The sequence below is a fragment of the Sciurus carolinensis genome, chromosome 1 (genome assembly GCF_902686445.1).
Source record: "Sciurus carolinensis chromosome 1, mSciCar1.2, whole genome shotgun sequence".
NCBI classification, from domain to species: Eukaryota; Metazoa; Chordata; class Mammalia; order Rodentia; family Sciuridae; genus Sciurus; species Sciurus carolinensis.
The window spans coordinates 172186665-172210105 of NC_062213.1; the positions used below are offsets into that span (position 1 = coordinate 172186665).

Sequence of the window (23441 nt, forward strand, 5' to 3'; positions counted from 1 at the left end):
TACCTAGATGCCCTTCAACAGATAAATGAATACAGAAAATGTGGTACATATACACAATAGAGTATTACTTTGCCTTAAAGAAGAATGAAATTATGGCATTTGCAGATAAATGGATGGAGCTGGAGAATATCATGTTAAGCAAAATAAGCCAAACTCAAAGAACCAAAGGCTGAATGTTTTCTCTGACAAGCAAATGCTGATCCATGATGGGAAGGGGGTAGGAAAAATGAAGGAACTCTGAATTGTGCAGAGGGGATTGAAGGGAGGGGAGGCCATGTAGGGGTGGGAAGGACGGTGGAATGAGATGGACATTATTACCCTACATGCATGTATGATTACACTACTGGTGTGACCCTGCACCATGTACAGTCAGAAAAAATGAGAAGTTGTGCTCCATTTGTGTACAGTGTGTCAAAATGCATTCTACTTTCATGTATAATGAATTAGAACAAATTTAATTTTTTTTTAACCAGAAGAAATATAATTCAATGGATTAAGGGCAAAATATCAAATACTTGAGTAATGACTATCAAATACAAATGAAGAGTCATATATATCAAAGTTGATTTTGGAGCCATCACAAGGTGAAGAAATTTCTTATTGAGCCTTTGTTTGGATTCCATCAGGATTTGAAATATTTTGAAAACATTTATCACTCTACAACTTCAAAAGCTTCTAGAGGTATTAGGGCAAAGAAACCACTCTCCTACTAGACTTCCCACCAGATGGTTCTCATTTGTCAGCTCAGGGACTTGAGGCTGAATGCTTGGAAGATGTAATGCTGTGTCTGTTGACTGTTTCTATTTTGTGCATGAACTCAGGATGCAGGGCTCTGGGTTGTTGCTCTGTCTCTCAAGGGTCACTGAACACACACTTCCCTCCATAGGATCCTCTTCAAGTGACATAGAGACTAATGCTGCCTACAAGTGCATGACATGTGGTTGTGGGCTCTCTGTGTGTTTCTGTGATGCAGAAGCATACCTCCTGATACAGATTGATAGGGTACTGTCTCTGTCACTGGGTAAAGAGGTTCAGTTTGCCTGGGTTCTAGCTTCCACTGCCCAAGGTTGAGAACCATGGGTGCTGCTTCTCTCCACCTCCTGGGATAGAGACAGCTGTCACACCTGTGTCAAAGCTCCAATTGGTTGCAGTCATGAATCATGGGCACCTTCCTTCTTTGCTGCCAGGGACAAAGACTGCCTTTCCACCTGGTTCTAAGCTCTTTCTTCTTGCTTCCATGAATCACAAGTGATAGCTCTCTCTCTACTCAGGTTCCATCAGAGGATGTGTAGAGGATGTGTAGAGTTCTAGACTAGAACTTCCCAAGGCAGGTCTCTGTATTCATTGAAGAAGAGGATGTATCAGCAACCTTTATGGCTACTATAAATCCCTATACAATTTTCTTGCAGATGGGTTTTGAGATATACTACTGCAGGGGTAACTCCCTCTGGTTATATTTCTTACTATCTTAATTGAGGAAATGCCTTTAATTGGGGGCTGACAAGGTGTGGGCTGACAAGGTGTGGACTTCGCAAAATGGTTGCCATCTGTTCACAACTTTGGCTAAACCGCTTGATTTCCTTCAATGACCCTACTACTTCTATCATGTTTTAATTTGGTCTGCTTTTCTTTCCAGCAGTATTTAAGGGAGTGAGATTATGCACTTTTCCTCTTTTTCTTTCTCACTCTATTACTTTCCTCTTTTTCTTTCTCTATTACTGCCCCTCCCTAAATGCTAGGTTCAGGATTAAGGAACTCTGTTCTTATTTTCTGCTCTGGTAACCAAACTTCAAGTATCTTGAGGTTTCGCACTGTCTAATATGTGGTCTTAGAGCATTTATTCTGTCACTCACCTCTCCAGTAAACCGTTCCTTCACTGCCTTCTTTCTGTTCTTTGGAGGGATTGAGGATTGCTGCCTAACTCCACTCTCTCATTTTCAATCTTTTCTTGATTATCTCAAATTATCAAACCCCAGACTATAAACTTTCCATGGGATTCTATTTATTAAATAGGGTATCCTCTGTGCTTTTATTTTCTCTTAGCATGTGGTAACCTTCTATTGTTTTTATTTGATGCTTGCTACCACATTGGTCGGAAATGAGGGTTTTTCATGGTCCTATTTAGCTCAAACCTAGGCAAGTCTTGCGTACTTACATCTCAGATGTGAGGACTTCTCAATCATATTAGTTTTCTCCATTGGAGTTAGCTCTAACAGTCAAGGTCCAGTACAGTTTTGCAACCCTCCCACAGGGTTAGAGGAATTTTTTTCTTTTTTTTTTGATTTAACAATGGGTTCTCAGTTGCCTCTGCTGGATGATATAGTTTGCTGCCCTCTGCCTGCATCTTAGTACATTTGTCCCATAAAGGACAAAGATCTTGTTGTACTTTTGCCTCTCCTGCTGATAGGTTCCTCCACTTTTCCTGGTTTGCATAAGAAGTTTGCATCCTACCTCCAATCATTTTTATGACTATCAAGTAAGGTTCACAGAGAAGTGCTCACAGGTGGTTCATAGTGAAGTTCTCACAGGTGGTTGCAAACACGTTTTGTGTCCACACAATCTAAAATTATTCTCTCATACTCATACTTGGCCTTTTATATTTATTAAAATTTTAGTTTTTTTTTTTTGAGGTTATTGTGAATGGAGTTGTTTTCCTAATTTCTCTTTCAGAGGATTCATCACTTATGAATAGAAATGTATTAGATTTATGCATATTGATTGTATATCTTGCTACTGTGCTGAATTCATTTATTAGTTCTAGAAGTTTTCTAGTGGAGTTTTTTGGATCCTCTAAATATAGAATCATGTCATCCACAAATATTGACAACTTGAGTTCCTCTTTTCCTATTCATATTCCTTTAATTTCTTTAGTCTGCCTAATTGCTCTGGCTAGAGTTTCGAGGACAATGTTGAATAGAAGTGGTGAAAGAGGACATCCCTGTCTTGTTCTGTTTTTAAAGGGAATGCTTTCAGTTTTTCTCCATTTAGAATGATATTGGCCATGGGCTGAGCATAGATAGCCTTTACAATGTTGAGATATCTTCCTACTATATCTATTTTTTCTAGTGTTTTGAGCATGAAGGGGTGCTGTATTTTATCGAACACTTTCTCAGCATCTATTGAAATAATCATGTGATTCTTAACTTTAAGTCTATCGATGTGATGAATTACATTTATTGATTTCTGTATGTTGAACCAACCTTGCATCTCTGGGATAAACACCACTTGATCATGGCGCACTACCTGTTTAATATATTTTTTGTATGTGATTTGCCAGTATTTTGTTAAGGAATTTTGCATCTATGTTCATCAGGGATATTGGTCTAAAGTATTTTTTCCTTGATGAGTCTTTGTCTGGTTTTGGTATCAGAGTGTTACTAACCTCAGAGAATGAGTTTGGAAGGGTTCCCTCCTTTTCTATTTCCTGGAATACTTTGAGGAGTATTGGTATTCTTCTTTAAAGGTCTTGTGGAATTCAGCTAAGAATCCATCTGGTCCTGGACTTTTCTTTGTTGGTAGGCTTTTGACGGCTTCTTCTATTTCAATGCTTGAAATTGATCCTTTTAAATTGTGTACATCTTCCTGATTCAGTTTGGGAGGATCATATGTCTCTAAAAATTTGTCAATGTCTTTGATATTTTCTATTTTGCTGGAGTATAGATTTTCAAAGTAGCTTCTAATTATGCTATGTATTTCAATGGTGTCTGTCATGATTGTTCCTTTTTCAGCTCAAGTTCTAGTAATTTCAGTTTTCTCTTTCCTTCTCTTCATTAGTGTGGCTAAGGGTTTATCAATTTTGTTTACTTTTTCAAAAAACCAACTTTTTGTTTTATCAATTTTTGAATTGTTTCTCTTTTCCAATTTCATTGATTTCAGTTCCAATTTCAATTATTTAATTATTTCCTGTCTTCTACTATTTTTGGTGTTGATCTGTTCTTCTTTTTCTAGGGCTTTGAGGTGTAATGTTAGGTCATTTAGTTGTTAACTTTGTATTTTTTTAATGTATAAACTCAATGCAATGAACTGTCCTTGTAGTACAGCTTTCAGGGTGTTCAGGGATTTTGATATGTTGTGTCATTTTTCTTGTTTACCTCTAAGAACTTTTTTAATTCCTCCCTGATGTCTTATGTTACCAATGCATCATTAAATAGCATATTGTTTAGTCTCCAGGTGTAGGAGTAGTTTTTGTTTTTTATTTTATCATTGATTTCTAATTGCATTCCATTATGACCTGATAGAATACAAGGTAATATCTCTGTACTTTTTAATTTATTAATGGCTTCTTTGTGGCATAGCATATGGTCTATATTGAATCCATGAGCTGCTGAGAAGAAAGTATATTTGCACAATGATGAATGAAATACTCAGTACATGTCTGTTAAGTCTATATCATTGATTCTGTTATTTAGTTCTATAATTTCTTTGTTTAGTTTTTATTTGGAGGACCTATCCAGTGGTGAGAGTGGTATGTTAAAGTCATCCACTATTATTGTGTTTGGTATATTTGATTCTTAAAATTGAGAAGGGTTTGGCATGGATGTGGGGAAAAAGGCACACTTTTACATTGCTGGTGGAGTTGCAAATTGGTGCAGCCACTCTGGAAAGCAGTGTTGAGAATCCTCAGAAAACTTGGAATGGACCCACCTTTTGACCCTGTTATCCCACTCCTCAGCTTATACCCAAAGAACTTAAAATTAGCATAGTACAGTAATGCAGCCACAACAATGTTTATAGCAGCTCAATTCACAATAACTAGATTGTGGAATCAGCCTAGATGCCCTTCAACAGATGAATGGATAAAGAAACTGTGGTATAAAGACACATGGGATATTATTCAGCCATAAAGAAGAATAATACGGCATCTGCAGATAAGTGGATGGAATTGAAGAATATCATGGTAAGTGAAATAAACCAATCCCAAAAGACCAAAGGACGATTGTTTTCCCTGATAATTGGATGATGATGTATAGTGGGGGTGAGGGAGTGGGGGGTGAGAGAAGAATAGAGAGGGAAATGAGAGGGAGAGGGGTATGAAAGATGGTGGAATGAGACAGACGCAATTACCCTTTGTACATGTATGATTACAGGAATTGTATGAATCTACATCATGTACAACCATAGAAATGAAATGATGTATCCCATTTGTGTACAATGATTCAATATGCAGTCTGCAAAAATAAAGAAAGAAAGAAATAAGAAAAAAATTGTAGCTGAGTCTTCTCTCAAGTTTGTATGGTGACTTCTCTTCTATCTGTGTTTTGCCCACATGTGTCAGTGCTTTTATCTCATCTCTTTTCGGAAATTCCAGGCTGCATGCTTCCCTGAAAACTTTTCAGAGATGAAGACAAGTTGTAATTTTGATGTTTATTCAACTTTTCCATGTTCTTAAGTTTATGTCTACACTTCAACCATTGTGTCAAAAGTCAGAATTCATGGCATTGTATTTGAATGAGTGAAAAATGTTAAACTTGAATGATGTTTTATCCCTCAGATTTTTCTTTTATGATTTTTGTCTTTTATGACTTATCTGAAAAATCTTTTGAAGAAACCTACTTTATTGGGTTCTCCCATCTCTGACTAGGTAAACATTAACTTATATAATAATGGAGATAACAACACATGAAATCACCTTGCAAGAAGAAACATGTGTTTCCATAACACTACATTCTGACACACATAACTAGAGTATAAATATATTCAGAGAACATCAGAGCAAACAGAATTTTTAATTAATTGTAGTTGAGAAAACACTATTACACTCCCTCTCATAATTTTTCCTATTATACAAGCCCTGAAACATCTTAAGGGCAAGTAAAAAAATTCTATTAACTATAGAAAGGTAGCTTTCAACCTAAGTAGTACAATGCAATCATCTAGGGGAACTTTTTAAAATACCAATGGCATTTCTCACAACAGAGTAGTTATGTTATGTTTCATAGATGATTTTAAAGTCAATTGACCAGGCATATAATCTTATAAGGAAGGATACCAAAAGTGCCTGGTAAACAGATGAGGTAGAAAATGGATATAAGTTACAACTATTTCATAGAAAAAGAAATTAAAATGAAGTTAAGACTTTTAAATGAAGATCAATCCCAGGAATTCCTCAGAGTTAATGCCTCTAGAAGAGCAGAAAAACTTCTGGATTCTGTCTCAAGATGTTTCCTTTTAAATGTTTTAGTCACAGAATGGAGTAACAATGTTGGTTCTGTTCACACTCTCTCTCCAGATTCCCTGTGCTTATCTTCACCCCCATTCTTGACTATATGCTGAGAAACAACTTAAATACATTCCCAGTCTCTTGAGAAAAGCTAGGAGGGGGTTTTCCCCAAATATCTGGAGATGAGATTCAGGAACTGTGTTAGGCAACTTTCTATCACTGTGACTACCATACCTGACAAGGATAATTTAGAGAAGGAAAAGTTTATGTGGGGCTCATTGTTTCAGAGGTTCTTTTCATAGTCAGCTGACTCCATTGCTCTGGACCTGAGATGAGGCAGAACATCATAATGGAAACAGATGGTGGAGGAAAGTTATGTAGCTCATGTTAGATGGGAAGCAGAGAGAGAGAAGGAGAAGCCAGGCAGACAAGAAATAATCCCCAAGGTATCCACTTCTTCCAATGATGGCCCACCTATCTTTAGTTACTACCCAATACAGTAGTCCTTTTAAATTATCAATCCATCAAATGAATCAATCCACTGAGTAAGTTAGAAATGCTCATAAATTGAATTTCACCTCTTAAAATTCTTGCATTAATACAGAAACTTTGGAGGGATGCCTCATATGCAAATCACAACAGGAACTAAGATAAATGATAAGTTTTAGGGATTCTGAATCCACTGGAGTCTCATTCCATAGCCATGGTCATCAGTAGATGACCTGCCCTTTTATATATTTTACCAAACTTAAGTATACATATATGTACATACGCTTAAGTATATATCAGATGTATTTCTAAACTTTGCATCCTTCATAATTTTATTTTTTGTCTCTCTCTCTGCAGCTCACCTCTCATTATTCCCTCTCATCTTCTCTCCCATTCTGGCCACACTTAACTACCTGAAGTGTTTTGTATTCACCATCTTCTTTTATTTCTACAAAGTTAAGGCACTTCCCTAGCCTAAAAAACTTACTCTACTCCTTCACTTACTTACTGTACTTAACTGGGTTTACTGTTCACTTTACTGCAAGACTGTTCTCAGCCATTATCAGCTCTCCAAAACCTTTCTTAAGTGCCTAATCTGAATTTCAGGCCTCTCATTTGTGCTTCCACAGCTTCATTCCTTTCCTATGTGCAGGTACAGCATTCAAAATCAATTTATCACAGTCCTTTAATTCAGCACTATCATATGACTGATTTATATGTATTTAAATCAGATTTTGTTTTATGTCATCCCAGCATGATGCAAGTCACGTTGGTACTAGAGCAATGCCGGGTGTAATCACTGGGCTGAACAGAGTTCCGACAGGTTGATACAGTCAGTCATTCCCTGGGAATTTCCCCTGCAAAGGGACTTAAGTATCAGGATAGCAAAATCATATGCCCAAAGTTTGACAGCAGGAGAAGGACTTTGGCAGTTTATTTACCTGGTCCCCATCTGACTCTGGAACATCTCGACTTGACTGCAGAAAAACTGCTGAAACGCTGTCAGACATTCAGTTGACTTAACTGGACTTCTTTCTGTAGGACCAACAGAAAACTGACTGAGGATTACAGTCTCAAGTAAGTGAGGGGTTTTAGTAGGGTTTAGGATCATGGTTCTCTCTTCTTGGATATTCTTTACTTATTCTATTCTTTCTTCTTGTGCCTTCTCTGAGGGCTCCAGTCTTTAATTTCTATGAACTTGACTGAACTATATATGAAGAATAGTGAGATCTGAGAGTTCAGAAGGATGTAATGCACTGAGCAGTCTTATCCACCTGAGGGGGAAAACATTTTCTGAATTTTTAATGAATCAATTGAATGTAGTTTCATGCCATAGCAAATATTGGACTCAATTTCTGGAGATGACTTGATAATAAGTAAAGAAAATAGTGTTACTATTCATATTATTCTTTAGCCACAGAATAGTGAGACTGGTTTTCATTGCAATATTCTTACAACCAGAATACCTCTTCTGCAGTGTAGCTTGTTGTGATTAACAAAAACAGAATGAGAAAGGAAAATCTCATGGTGAAATGTTCATGATGAGTTTTTAAAATATTATATGTGTTTTTTTATCACTTTCTGATATAAGCTAGCACAGAAAAAAATACTGCATGTCCTCAATCTTATGTGGAATTTTAAAAAGTCGATTTTATACAAGTAGATAGCAGATTAGTGGTCATGAGAGTCTACACAAGGAAAGTGAAATGGGAAGAGAGGAAGGTCAGATAATAGGTACGCAAATACACTTAGATAGAAGGAATAATTCCTAGTGTTCCACAGTACTGTAGGGTCACTACATTTTATAACAACTCATATATTTTTCTAAAGAACTAGGAGAGAGGAGTTTGAATGTTCCCAAAGCAAAGAAAGACCAAATATTTAATGAGAACAAAATGTTAACTTCCCAGATTTGAGCAATGCACATTGAATTATCACACTGTACCCCATAAATATGTACAGTTATTAGATGTCAATTTTAAAAATTTTAAAGAAAATTGAAAATTTTTTGACTCAAAATATTACATGAAAGTCTTCATTAAAATATTTTAATTCAGTTATTCTCAATAGTGAAGAATGATATGTTGAAAACACTTTGATTTTCCTTAAAATAAACACAAAACAAAAGGAGGGTGGGTTGAGCATTGTTTCTATGGATCATACTGAGTTATACACATGCTCCTCTTCTTTGTGATCTGATTCACTTTTCTGGCAGGTTGAATGTGATTTGTATTACCTTTTATAGTCTTTAATTGACGTAATTGTTTTTTGTTTGAACATTTGAAAATTTCTTTAGTAAAATAATCATACATACAAGGTATACTTTTAAAAATTTTAAGTGTACTGTTCTGTAACATTAAGTGCACTCACATTATACAATTATCACCACCATCCAACTCTAGAACTCTTCTGCCTTCCCAAATTGAAACTCTACTCATTAAACACTAACTACCCATGTTCAAGTGCTTTTTTAGCACTCATCTATATAGTGAGAAACGTACCTGATCAAGATTATTATTTGAGTGAAATTGAAAATTTTGGGTTCCATATAACAATGTTCCAAAGAACAATGATTTCTATAGCAAGATCACTCCTGTTATCCACTAATTCCAATATCCATATTTAGCTTTTTCTTTTTTTTTTATTAGAATTAAAATTAAAATTTCAGAGAAGTGAGGAGTGGATGTGCATACACAAAGATGTTCAGCATAGTAACTTTTGTCTATTAGCAAAAGTTCTGTCCACAGTCTAGTCTTATCCTTCAGCTGGGTAATAAGCTTGCATAATTACCATGGGGAAGCTCCAATTCTATAAGATACCTTATCCTGATGAATAATATTAATTTGATTACATTTCCTGCCTGAAACCTAGACTGTCATAACCAGTGCTACACATGTAAAGTATCTGCAGAGAAAACATGGGAAAAATTTATGATTCATAAATATAGAACATAGATGTTACAAACTCTGTTGATCACAAACATTTATTTAAGGTAATTATACCGCATGCCTCCATTACCTGCTCTATGTTCTTCTTGCCTTCAATCAGCATCTCGGCTAGATGAGATTCTTAACCTAATTGTTCAAATCTTTATTTCTGTAATCCGAACCTTTGGTTTATCTACTTTTATTGGGTAGCTTCATGTCTCTACAGGCCAAGAATATTGGTCAAGTCATCTGTGACCCCTGGATCTGTCTCTCCAGCCCTCCAGAGACTCACTTTTCTGACTGTTGGTTCATTGATGTGAGAAGCTCCAAATGGTTAGCAGGGAATCTCAGTTTCCAATTCACTGGATTCATAACTATGTCCTATGTTGAAAAGTTTCCTCTGTGAGATCCTAGTGAAAGACCCTCCGTCCCCCTGTCCAAGGAAGATCACGCAAAGACACTGGCTGCAATAGCAAGAGGCTGTTTATGGATACACAGGCACCTGCGGGTGCTCAGCAAAACCTCAGCCAGAGCTTCGGTGAACTGGCACACCGGGCTTTGGGGTACAGGGTTTTTATAGGGTGAAGGGGCAGGTTTTGTGCGCGTGGTAAGCAGCAGGTTTCTTATCTTCAGGTTACCTCCCTTTCCCGCTGAGACCGCTGCAGCCAACATTTCAATGCAGGCTTCAGCAAGGCCAGGCAAGGGGGAGGGAGGATCACCCAGGGCTTTTTAGCCCTTTTTCTTAGCAGCCCAGAAGTTTAAAACAGACACCCTTTCTTCTTTCTTTTTTTCCTTATGCCTCGGGAAAAAGACACAATTGTTGCTTGGTATTTTATGGTTCCCGCTTATCAGTTCCTGATTGTGCAGGCACTCCCTAGGACCCGATGATCTATGCTTTTCTCCAACCGCCCTATTCTTTTTCAATCTATTTATCAGTTTAAAGACCTCCGGGGAGGTTGTGCAGCCTCCCCTGTGTCATGGGTTTAAGACATGGAGCTGGGGCCTTTCATTTCCCCCCTTTTTCTTTATCATGGATAGAATCTTATATCCATTCGTTTATCCTGCCTCAGTTATCAGTTTGCTTAATCATTTGGTACTGTTGAGTGAGGACCATAGTCTGGATTGTTTAAAGGGAATAATACAGACTTCTCCCGGCAGGGAGAAGGGGCCATGGCTGATATTCTAAAAGTTCCAAGAAGTGAGCGCACCCTACATCTTTTATAGGTTAGAGTTTCTTTTGTTCTTCAGTTTTTTTTTGTTTTTTTTTTTTTACTTTTTTCTCCTTCCTGCCTACGTGACTAGGCCTGGTTTTGCATTAAGTGAGAAACCATGGGCAGGGGGGTGGGCAAGGTGATTTAGGCAGGTAAGGGCCTAGGGGGCATTAATTAGCATCTCCTTGCTTGCAGTCCTTGATAAAGGCAGGTAAATTTGGTAATCAATGGGCTCCGGAGATCCTTGACATTCCATTCTTTCAGAGGCAGTCTCCAACTTCCAAAGGCAGATGGCTTCATGGCTTCATTTCCTCGAATTGACCCAATTTTTTATTTTTACACTAACTACCTGTCCTTAATTCTGGCTTCATTCCCCCCTTTAGCTATAGGAACTCCCAACTGCTTTAAGGAAAAGGGGGCGCCGATCGTTCTGGCTGCTTCGAAGCTGAAAGGGGTCAGCGAGGGGCAAGCAGTTTGGAGTTTCTTTTTTTTTAAAATTGGGTCAATCAAGGGGTCCAAGGTAGAAGACTGGTTGGGGAAGAGCAGGTTGTAAAGTCATCTGGGGGTGGGTGCTTCTTTGATAGGAGAACAAAAAGACATGAGTACTCAAATGAGATTAGTACAAAGTAAATGTTGCAGCATCTGGAACATGCCACTGAGTATCATGAAAATGACAGAAGTTAATCTCTTACCAGGAGGTGGAAGAACTGAGAAATTGTTCCCATTAACTAGGCCTAGCAAAGGCTGGAGAGGACAAGGTCTTTATTTGGGAACTTTGACATTGTCCAGGTTATCAGGAATGTAAACACAACATTTAACTCTTAATGTTATAGATGTTCCAAAAATATAGTTAAGCTACTTAATGTTATTTGATTTTTGTAAAATATCCCTTTATTGGTATAACCTGTGTTTAGTAGAGATCTCTATACTTCTGTTACTTAGGGATAGATAATCATACGAGCAAACATAGATTAAGTCTACCTGTGTAGCTTAGGAAGGTCTGCAGGCCTTAAACTGACTAAAAACTTCTGACTCTGGCAGTTTCTCTTGATAGTTTTCAGGCACATTTGCTGAAGAATCTTTCTTTCATTTGTAGCTCCCAGTTTTATTCTAGTGGGCTAATACAAGTGTACATCTTAAGTTACATTTAACTATTATTTCTTTTAAATGCCCAAGAATGGTTATATTTTGGTTTTAACTGTTTTGCTGGGTGTTCAAGATCAAGTTGGTCAAATTGACCTGGTTCCTGTCTTGTTAAAGAGTCAGCTGAGTTCCCACAGGGGCCACTTGTAGAGAACTTAAGGGCAGCTTCTTAGCTCCATCAGTGCCATTGGTTAGGCAGGGTCTCCTTGATGAGGTGACTTCCTTTGGAAGCATTAAGGGATGTTTCCCTTTTTCCATGACCCTCCTCTGCAGCAGATGCACTGAGCGATTTTTTTTATCCTCTAGTCTCAACAATCTCCTTGATCAGGAGGTTGTGTGACCCAGAGTTGCAGCGCTCCTTAGAGAAGTCCTCTTGTTCGTGGGTTCAGGCTGACTGAGGGTAAAAGATCCAAATACTGGCCTATCTTGTCTTCTGTATTTAATTCCAATCTCTAAGTTTGATCTTAATCATCCAGCAAGCCAGTTTCACCAGTCATAAAGTAAGAGTACTGGGCTTTAACTTTAATGTCCATAACTTTACAGTTATTTACTCTTTTATTTAACTGGAGTCTACATTAGTTCTGGAAGTTACCACTATCTGTTCTGGTATCTGCTACCACTATCTGTTAGGTGATGGCTTATTATTACAAGTTACCTAGGTTGCGTGTTCTTGAAGCAGCTACTTCTGCAAAACATTAATAGGTAACAGCTTTACAAAATGAAATTAGTAAGAGTAAAAATATATTCTGCTTGTATAATAGCTATCTTGAATTTTGACTGAGAACCACATTATATTTCCTATTTGAGATCATAGTAATTTTACAACAAAAACCAATCTTGTGATTATAACTTTAAATAAGCTGAAGTTTGACTTATTTTGGAGTCACTCTAACATGCAGTAAGGTGGGAGGCAGAGCCTTATCTCAGGTAAGGCGTGACTCTTTACAGATCTTAAGTAAAATGTTCTAATCCTAAAAGTAATTTTTGCCCCTTTTGTCATGACCAGCATGACCAAATTTTCAAGTTCAGTGAGGGTCAAAGGAGTATTAGAAAATAAAGGTTTATAAACACAGATTTTGAAGATTAAGCTGAGATCAGATGGAGCTCTGTTCTCTGATGGAAATGTAGATCTAAAGAGTTATGTTAAGTTAAAGACTATGTAAGCATTATTCTTTGTTTTCAGGAGAGTTACAGAGACTAGACCATCTACATAACTTTTTCCCACAACTGCAAAGTGCAATGTTAGGAACTCTGTGTAGCTCTCAAAGAAGTCCACTGTCCAATGTTACTGTAAGGTGGGCAGGAACTAGAGAAGGGAACTGATGAAACACTGGTTATCTAGCAAAACAATTTCTTTTTGCCCAAGAGCTGTGTGTTTGATATCAATGTAAGAGCTGATAGGACTCCTGTACAGAGCCTCCCCAGGGAGGCTACCGCCACAGCAGTGAGGCATCTTGTGCTCCTACACAGGAACACTTTCAGGCACCAGGCATGCTACAGTCATGAAGTCAGGGACCCCAATCTTAGTCATTGTTGTCCCATTTTTGTTATAATGCATTATACTCTTTCTTAAATGTCATTTTAAGAAGTTTATATATATTGATTTCTGAGTCCATATAAACATTAGTTAACACAGTCTAACATTATATCCAAAACAGGAATCAATCAAAGAAAGGCTGAGAGAGTTTTTTAACTTTTCTTTTGTGTAGCAAAATGCTTTTACCTTCTACAATATGAACTTTTAAACAAATCAGGCTGTCACTAACTCTTAGATATATATTTACATTTAAATTTTTATCTCAGTGAAATAAGTAACCAATTTTACATATACCTTACTGATAATATGTCCCATAATAGAACATTAAATGATAGAAATAAATCCCCAATTAAAATTTACTCTTTATAAGTTTAAGATTACCATTACAGACAAGTTTAATCTGGAGAATAGCAGCTTGATAAATTTCCTGCTTTAAAAACTTGTATACCTGGAAAATATGAACACATTTAATATACAACTAGAAACCATTGCACAATTACCTTGACACTTTTTTTTTTACCAAATTTAGGTTTTTTAAGAAAAATGTAAACTCTGTAACACAGTACAATACTCTAACAGTTGTTTAACCATAATTGTATACACCCCAATTTTTAAGACTAATTGTTCTAAAGAATAAAACTTAATAGACACAAAGTTAAGAGTAAATTAGTGTTTCTAAGAAATCCTTGCCATTTTACCATGTCATTTTACCATATAGATTAAACTTTGGTTTATATTAGAACATTAGTATTTCACCTTAGGAAAAACCGTAAATAGCTTTAGCTGTTTTACATACATACAACCAACTTAGTTTTACACAAACTTGTTGAAACTTGACCTTTACTTACACAGACTTTCTTAGCACTTACTTAGACCCTCATGTATTTCATCACACAAGCATTTTCTTACCCAGAAACATTTCCTTTTTCCTTTTACTAAATATATTTCCATACTCAGACCTTTCTATTTTTTTTTTCCTATCTGTTGACCCCTTTTTGTTCACATTCTGAAACAACTCTAACTGAAACACAGTGAAAGGGTAGATGGTAACTCTAAATCCAAATCTAAGAGCTCCTTGGAGCTTTGCAGAACTGGAGGGGGAGCAGGAGGAAGTGGTAAGGGAACAGATGGAACACTCACCCTCCGAGTTGAGGTTTTATCTGTTAGAACATAACTTTTAATAACCTTGTTTTTAGTTTAGTGATGACACAAAGCAAGTTTAAACCCTTTTTATTTACCAACCTATGAAAACACCAATAATGTTTAAGTATGATACCCCATGGAATTTGAGGAGTTAAGAGTACTTGATGTTATTTAACAATGAGCATTTTAATTTTGCAAATTAATCAGATGTCACCAACAAACACATTTGAGTAATCCCATACATGTTAACTCTAATTTACTTATTCTGTAAAAACCAAGAAAGCAGGTAGGTGTCCTGAACAGTATTTGCTGTTTCTTTCCTGTTGAAGAAAAGCCCTAGGAACAATTGATATTAGACATTTTATTAACATCAATATTTTATTTGCTTGACCACCTAGAGACTTGTGAGTTATTTTTAAAGACATTTTACTTTTATTAGTTTACCCAATTTGAATTGAACCTTTAAATCATGTGAATTAAAAGTATCTGGATCCATTTTTAAATTTTAATTTTAAGAGCGCTCAGTTTTGATACAGACAAAACATGACATTAGTACGACATACAAATAACACAAAATTAAAAGGCCTTGTAACTTTATAGGTGAATCTCCATTGCAATGTAACAGATGTTCAAGAACTCTAGTTGAATAAAATAGAACTGATCAAAAAAATCATGAGCTCAAAAAAATATAGAATTAAAAAAACAAGAGTCCTGGAAAAATGATACAGCCATTAATTACTTCAGTAAAGCACCATAAAATTCACTTTTGCTGGAGTTTAGGTAAGGCTCTTTTTACCTTTTTTTTCCTTGGGTTTGAGACCGGTCTGCTACTGAGCCTTTAGGCTTCTTTTATTTACATTTTAATGTAAGCCTTGACTGAGATCTGGAAGGATCTAACAGGTTTTAATAGAAATTTTGTGCCTAAGGCACTTTAACCATTTCATCAGGACAGGTTGGACGTCAAAGAAAATTATGAGACCTTATATTCTATTACTTTTGAGAATAAAGCTACTTTGCTAAGTTCCTCACTGAGATATGCCATTGGTTATTGAGTTGCCTATGGCTGTCTATCCAGGATTTATTTCCCCCTTTGTGACAAACAGGTTAAATCTTGCTTCATAGGTAAGCTGAGGACAGGAGCTTGAAGTAAGATCCCTTCCTGGGGCAGAATACTGTTCTATGGTGGCTATTTCCTGTAGTTGAACCTGTTGATGACGTAATTAAGCTTTATTTATTTATTTATTTATTTTTTTAGATCTTTTAATTCCTATTAGCTAAGAAGTTTAGGAGTTCTGTAATGGCCTTTTGATATTCCTCCTGGTTGGAGGCACATAAAGGATGTACTTTACTTACTGGAGAACAATCACAGAATGTTTTATCTCTGAATTTTGTTAATTCCTTAGCTAAGGTTTGTCCAGAACACGTGAGGACCATTTAAATCCTGAGGCAATACTGTCTAGGTTAGTTAAGATACAGTATCTGGTTCCTCAAAGGCAAACAAATTGCCATTCAGAGTCTAGCATAGACAGGAAAAGTCATCTTTTAAATCTAACTTAGTAAACCAAGCTGCAGTTGGAATCCAAGATAAAAGTGTATGAATTAAGAACTACAGGGTGGGGGAAATTACTGCTTCATTATTTTAAGGTCTTGGACTAGGCAGTTTGCTTTTTAACTCCTAAAATGGGCAAATTGCATGGACTACTGCAAGGCATTACTGCTTTCCTCCTGCCACTATAAACTCCTAATTATGAAAAGCGATGACAAAAGTAAAAAGTGTGCCTTTTACCTATCTTCTTGCCCTGTAGACTAAAGGAATCTCCGGAGGGTGAGGGGACACCTATTGGTTGTTAGGCGTATAACGCCCTTTGCTTGGAGGGTCTCATGGGAGGGGTTTTTAAATGCCTCCCTCTTGCAGCTTAAAGAGAACACTGTGAGCACATTTAAGCACAGGAACAGTAATGGGGAGACTTTAGTGTCTAGACTAGTGAAGGCTAACTGTGCGAACAAAGGGAACCCGGGCATTTTCATATTATCCCAGGCCTTCATCCCACAGCTTGAATTCCTAATGTCTGACCGGCAAGGGAAGGGGAGCATCCAGGAGGGAGTGGATTTGCGGGAGTGTTGTGCACTGTATGGCCCATACTGAGGCAAAGGTGATTGGCGCTTTCCCTCAGTGCCATTGTCTACCGATCATCCTGGATACCCTTCAGGGCTGTTGGGAGGGGGGCGTGGGAGAGAGAAGCTTACTTACCTTGGCGTAAATCTTTCCCTGGCATCTCCACCAAGATGAAAGACCCTCCTTTGGGCCAGCCTACGTTGAAGGTTGGCCATTCAGAGGTGCAGAGGGTTACCCACTTCTTCTTTCTGACCTCGACCAACAAGTTGCTGGCACGGTTTTGGATGTTTTGCCAATGGTCGAGGGTGAGACTCAGGGGGGTTACCATGGATTGCCCCATTTCAGTCCCGCTAGCAGAAAGGAAGTTAAGGAACAGGCACAAGAGAACAAAGACAAGACAACAGATCACAAATCACAAACGCTGCGCGTCTTCGGCACAAACCAAAAGTACCAAACCGAAAGTATCAAGTGGTGTCGGAGAGTGTAAGTCCCTCCGGCCAAAAAACAAATCCTGAAGAATCAGGTACTAGGTCCCCTGGGACGTCTCCCAGGGTGGCAGGGGAGAAGTCTGAGTTCGTCAACTCCTTCTCGGGCTGCCCAAAGTACAAAGTGACCACGCGTGATCATACTAACGCTGCGCTCAAGAGATGTGGAAACAGACATGCAGAGATTCAAGAAATATGACAACATGACAAGGAGCTCGAGCTGGCCAGCTTACCTCCCAGTAGTTCTTCCAGAAGTTCCTCGGGCAGGGATTCGGGGCAGCAAGAACACAAATCTCGGTGAAACCTCCAAATGAAAGACCCTCCGTCCCCCTGTCCAAGGAAGATCACGCAAAGACACTGGCTGCAATAGCAAGAGGCTGTTTATGGATACACAGGCACCTGCGGGTGCTCAGCAAAACCTCAGCCAGAGCTTCGGTGAACTGGCACACCGGGCTTTGGGGTACAGGGTTTTTATAGGGTGAAGGGGCAGGTTTTGTGCGCGTGGTAAGCAGCAGGTTTCTTATCTTCAGGTTACCTCCCTTTCCCGCTGAGACCGCTGCAGCCAACATTTCAATGCAGGCTTCAGCAAGGCCAGGCAAGGGGGAGGGAGGATCACCCAGGGCTTTTTAGCCCTTTTTCTTAGCAGCCCAGAAGTTTAAAACAGACACCCTTTCTTCTTTCTTTTTTTCCTTATGCCTCGGGAAAAAGACACAATTGTTGCTTGGTATTTTATGGTTCCCGCTTATCAGTTCCTGATTGTGCAGGCACTCCCTAGGACCCGATGATCTATGCTTTTCTCCAACCGCCCTATTCTTTTTCAATCTATTTATCAGTTTAAAGACCTCCGGGGAGGTTGTGCAGCCTCCCCTGTGTCATGGGTTTAAGACATGGAGCTGGGGCCTTTCACTAGGACCTTCAAACATACTGAGGAAAAGATTAAAAGAGGGGAAGCAAACATTTTCAAGTCGGTTATAAGGCCATATGAGAGGATCATACCCAGTATTTACTCCTGGGTTTCCAAGACCACGCATTCTGCTCCAGAGATGGCACAATTGGTTAGTCACTAGTTTAAGGCAGATCTCACATGTCTTAGGGCTAGATTTTCTCAGGTTCTATCAAATTTACTATATCTAGACCATAGATACATGGTAAGACTAGTGAATCCCATGGTCCTTAGCACATTGGTATACTTCCTTTGTTGTAAAATGAATTTCCTGGTCAGAGACAATATTGCATGAGATCAAAGAAAAGGGGGGAATGAAGTTGGGTTTAGGGAGGGGGGCAGGAATGGAGGAAGGAAGGACTGTATAGATGGAGGGGAAGGGTGGGAGGGGTGGGGGGGAAGGGAAAAAATGGCAGAATGAATCAAACAAAATTACCCTATGTAAATTTATGATTACACAAATGGTATGCCTTTACGCCATGTACAGACAGAGAAACAACATGTATCCCATTTGTTTACAATAAAAAAAAAGGCATTTTGTATGTGTGTGAATATCTGTGCATGATGAATTGCTCCCAACTAGGAACCCAGATTCAATGATAAGTATCTTCCCCTTAAGTATAAATTAATGTCTCCTCTATGATGAATGCCACCAACTAACCAGCAATGTCCTGGAACTAATAAGCTAAACACTCAGCAGGGGTGATAGCTAAATAATCCTCACTACAAGGAAATCTTTGCTGTTAATTCCATGCATGGCTCGGTCCATGTGTACCCGAATGCCCTTGTCCCATGTCTCAGGGTCTCAAACTGCATTAGAGTATCCTTAAGTTAGTTTAAGAAACTTTGTGAATGGAGTATTTAATTATTGCTTTAATTTTACCACCCTTAAAATTAGACCTTGAATTCAATCTTCATCTTCATCTCTTGTGACTAGGGAGAAGATGAGCTCTTTGAGATCTGTGATGTAGATCCCCTAGTTCACCAAATACTTTCTCAGCTGTGTATTCATAGCTTTTAGTTTTCCGTTTTCTTCATGTTCATCTTCTAGGACAGTCAAAAATAGGTAGAGAACTACATAATCTTTACAATTACTTTTTGGTCATAGCAACCAAGCTATTTCCTTTCCTTTCCTGTGCCTTCTTCACCTGCATTTGATTCATATAATTTGAGTAGATTTGGTGTCATGACATGCTATAGATTGCTCTTTTTTCATACCTTCCAGCGTGGAGGTTAGCTGTGATCTTTAATGCATGAGTAACCCAATTTCAGAAGTACATATTGGGGATCACTTTCAGTTCCTGTTATCAGCCAGAGACCCAGCAAGAAACAGATGACATGCTTAAGTTTGATAAGTATTAAATAAAGAGTATATTTACAACTCTGCAAACAATGTGTAGAGGAATTTGGAGGAGCAAAACAGGATCCCTGAGCTAACATAAAGAGATTGTGGCTGCCCCCGGGCCTGAAGGAATAAAGGCAGTAAGCAGTAACTAAAATATATGGACAGAGAGAGCTACAGGGTAGGTTTTGTTTGTTTTCTTGGGCATACAGCTCACACACCAACCCAGCAAGAAAGGAGTTAAGAGAGCAAATACTCCAAAGTCATTGTCTTTCATTCCTATAATCTCCTGCTTGTTACTCTGCTTGCTAAACCTCACCAAAAACCATTGGAAGGAGACCCAATCATTGAAATCTTCAGCATTCCACTTTGTGAGAGACAGAGAAGAGTGGAGAAAAGTGGAGATTGGATCTGGAGAAGCAAGCAGGTGACACTCAGCCCAGCTAATATATGCTAGTCACACTGCAGGATCCTGCAGTATATTTTGAATGAGAAGATGTAATTCCTATATGCAAACACTTAAAAATGTATAGCAAAGTCATGTACCTTAACAAGTGCAGCACAGTATGAAGGGTGTTCATAATAAAATAGGATAAATTTTAAAAATTGCATAGAAATCTAAAATTGACCCATTCGAAATTCAATTGCTTTTCTTCCCAGGTGTCTCATCATGGCTAATGACATAATTTATCCACCCAGTTACAAATCCTAGAAGCTCAGGAGTCATGTGAAAATAAATCTTTGCCATTCCCTCCATTCAGAGACTGATTTAGTCCTAGGGGTTGTACAGTTGTTCTCTCTCTTATTTTGTGATCTTTTATTCCTTCCCCAATACCACCTTCTTGGGATAAAATACTCATTTTGTTTGCCATGTGGTGTTATTGCCTCCATTTCTTTCTTAGCCTTCAAAATCACACTTCAAATATGTAAATATGGATATGTTGTGCTATTCTTCATCAATATCGAGAGACAACATTTTTTGAGCATTTTTGTGCTCCACTTTAAAAAAATCTAAATGCCTATATTTAATAAATTCAATTCTATGAAATATATATCATCTCTTTTCCAGAGAGTAAACTGAGACACAGAAGTTATGTAAATAACCCAAGGAGGCTGTTAAGTAGTAAAACCAGGGTGTACATTTGGTTCCAAAGACCTCACTTTTCACCTCTCTTAAACACTACTAGATTTCAACAATACTAAAAACAATGAGAAAATGAGTACTTTACACTCCTTGTGTTTTTTTATACTATTTATACTTTTTAGTATAACACTTGTCAGATACTATTTTGACCACTTTAGGTATTCTAACTCCATGAATACCAATAATAAATGAATTGATAAAGAAATTATTATCCCCTGTGTACAGCTGAGAAATAGAGACACAGTTTCAGTAACTTGCCTAAGTTCACACAGCTAAATGGAAGACCAGGATTTCAACTTAGGTAGTTCTTTCCTAGGAGCCTGCTTTTAACCACTATGCATATAACTGCTTAACCTGTTTTAATTCCCTTGCCTAGAGGATGAAACTTAAATAAAACTTAAATTCATCAACCTGACACATGGAGCCTTCATAATTTGTTCTCTGCCTCACTCATCAATCTTACTAGGTTTTGCTCAAGTCCTCTTGCTCGGTAAGTTTTCATTATATTGAACCATTGCCTTCGTGCTTCATGAGAAAGTCCCTCACTCTTCACAAGGTAGCATCACCTCAGTAGCAAAAAATTCATATGCTGTAAATAAAAGTAAACCAGTATCTCTCACCCTGCATAAAACTCAACTCAAAATGGATCAAGGACTTAGGAATTAGACCAGAGAACTGCACCTACTAGAAGACAAAGTAGGCCCAATTATTCATCATATTGGCTTAGGATCAGACTTGTTGTGGAAGTCTGATCACAGTCTCTGTGAACTGTGCTGCAGAGGGAAGGTATCTCCCAGTCTATAAGAGCTGCCCACATACACAGAATGGTATTTTCACATCATTGTTGCCATCCAGCTATTTTTCCTCTTCTCTGTAATATGAGCACCTCAGGAACTGTTTTTTCTTTGTTTGTCAGTTTGTTTTTGAGGTACAAATAGACAACTATCACATTTATCTATTGAGTTAAAAATCAAAATACTATGCAAATGAAAGCCTCCACATTTGACTGAGGGAACCAATTTCATTTTCCTCTTTGTTCTTTACTGACAACATGTGTCCACAAATCTGTCTCTAATTATGAGTTCTCTATGCACAGGAAATTTAGATGATTTACTACACTTGCAGGTTATAGCCCCTTCTGAAATAGCCATGCGGTTCATCCCATAATAATAAGGCTAAATCTCTGCCTTCAAACTTTTCTGTGTAAGTAAATGTGACTAAATGTGACAAATGTTTGAAGTATAGAGGCTTCAGAGATCAGAATATATTCCGTAGATCGGTCGCTTTGGAAAAGCAATCATTCCATGAAGTTTACAAAACCAGAAGACAAATGAAATCTAGCCTAGGAAGAAGTAATCCTTTAATAGGAAAGAAACTTCTGTCTGGACCTGATTTAGTCAATAAAAATTTCTGTACACTAAATATTACAAGGGAAAAGTAATTTGTGGTTTATCTTAACTGGGTGTCCTAATTTTTACCCAGCAACTTTACTTGAACATTAATTACTACAGAAAGATGTGGAGATGTTTGAATTCTGCAACTTCTTACTCCTGCTAGCACTGTTTTTGAACTTGTCTTATTCCTTATCACAGGTATAATGGAAACTTCAAGGGTACTTCTCTGCAGACACTTTCTTGTCCTGTACCTCCTCCAGATGGTTACACCAAGTTCAGGTATGATCTTTCACTCAACTTTATGAGGATTAGCAGATGAAGTTTTCCAGGAAAAACAAGGAACACACTGTTTTTCTTTTACAATTGATCCCAACTTTTAATATGTAGTAATGAAATGAAGATGGGTACCATAGGATATAGCTTATGTTTAAGAACACTCATTCCTTATGAGCAATCCTTCTTTACTCAGATTTGTGCTAGATTCCAGAAAGAAAAAACAAATTAAGAAGAACATATACTTGTCCTTGAGAACTCAAGATTGATGCTGAGGAGATATGATTTATGTATCACTTTTACAGAGATGAAGTAAGGCAAGATGTGGATCCATATTGGAATCCCTGTGAATTACCAACAGAGTGTGGAATAAGATGAGGAAAGATGAGATAGGCTTGTATGTTAGATGATAAAAATCTTACTCATCCAAATTTAGGTAGGATCTTTTGCTAATAAAAATAATAACTGCCACAGACATCCATGAATCTGCATTTTGAGCATAACTTTGAGTGAGTTATAAGAAATATTCCCTATCTTGAAGACACTGACAAATTTCTAGAGACACATGCTCCTCTCAAACTGAATCAGGAAGACATACACAATTTAAAAAGAACAATTTCAAGCACTGAAATAGAAGAAGCCATCAAAAGTCTACCAACAAAGAAAAGCCCAGGACTGGATGGATTTGCAGCCAAATTCTACAAGACCTTTAAAGAAGAACTAATACCAATACACCTCAAAGTATTCCAGGAAATAAGAAAGAAGGAAACCCTTCCAAATTCATTCTCTAAGGTTAGTATCACTCTGATACCAAAACCAGACAAAGACTCATCAAGGAAAAAAACTTTAGACCAATATCCCATAGACGCAAAAATCCTTAGCAAAATACTGGCAAATCGCATACAAAAAATACATTAAAAAGGTAGTGCACCATGATCAAGTTGTGTTTATCCCAGGGATGCAAGGTTGGCTCAATATCCAGAAATTAATAAATATAATTCATTACATCAATAGTCTTAAAGTTAAGAATCATATGATTATTTCAATAGATGCTGAGAAGGTGTTTGATAAAATAGAGCACCCCTTAATGCTTAAAAAAACTAGAAAAAATAGGAATTAGGAACATACTTCAAC

At 37.6% G+C, this 23441-nt stretch overlaps 1 long non-coding RNA gene across 1 annotated transcript; it reads left to right on the plus strand.

Annotated features, from left to right (window-relative positions):
• The first annotated feature begins 7506 nt into the window (after positions 1-7506).
• LOC124964506 (uncharacterized) lies at positions 7507-22382 on the plus strand. Its single transcript, XR_007104984.1, has 2 exons — positions 7507-7726; positions 22233-22382. It is a non-coding gene; the product is annotated as an uncharacterized LOC124964506 (long non-coding RNA).
• Positions 22383-23441: the final 1059 nt, after the last annotated feature.